Raw genomic sequence first — 466 nt, 5'->3', positions numbered from 1 at the left:
TGCGGCTATGGAACCCTGACCTGTTCACCGGACGTGCTTGTTGCACCCTCGACAACTACGATGATTATTATTATTTGACCATGCTGGTCATTTATGAACATTTTAACATCTTGACCATGTTCTGTTATAATATCCACCCTGCACAGCCAGAAGAGGACTGGCCACCCCTCATAGCCTGGTTCCTCTCTAGGTTTCTTCCTAGGTTTTTGGCCTTTCTAGGGAGTTTTTCCTAGGGAGTTTTTCCTAGCCACCGTGCTTCTTTCACATGCATTGCTTGCTGTTTGGGGTTTTAGGCTGGGTTTCTGTACAGCACTTTGAGATATCAGCTGATGTACGAAGGGCTATATAAATAAATTTGATTTGATTTGATTTGATTTGTTATAGGGCCTAATGTGTGGAATATGTGTGCTCACACCATTCTCACACTAAATGACAGCACACATTGTAATATTGCCCCCCACGTTGG

The sequence above is a fragment of the Salmo salar genome, chromosome ssa11 (genome assembly GCF_905237065.1).
Source record: "Salmo salar chromosome ssa11, Ssal_v3.1, whole genome shotgun sequence".
Lineage (NCBI taxonomy): Eukaryota > Metazoa > Chordata > Actinopteri > Salmoniformes > Salmonidae > Salmo > Salmo salar.
The sequence above is the reverse complement of the archived record's forward strand: the minus strand, read 5'-3'. Positions refer to the sequence as shown.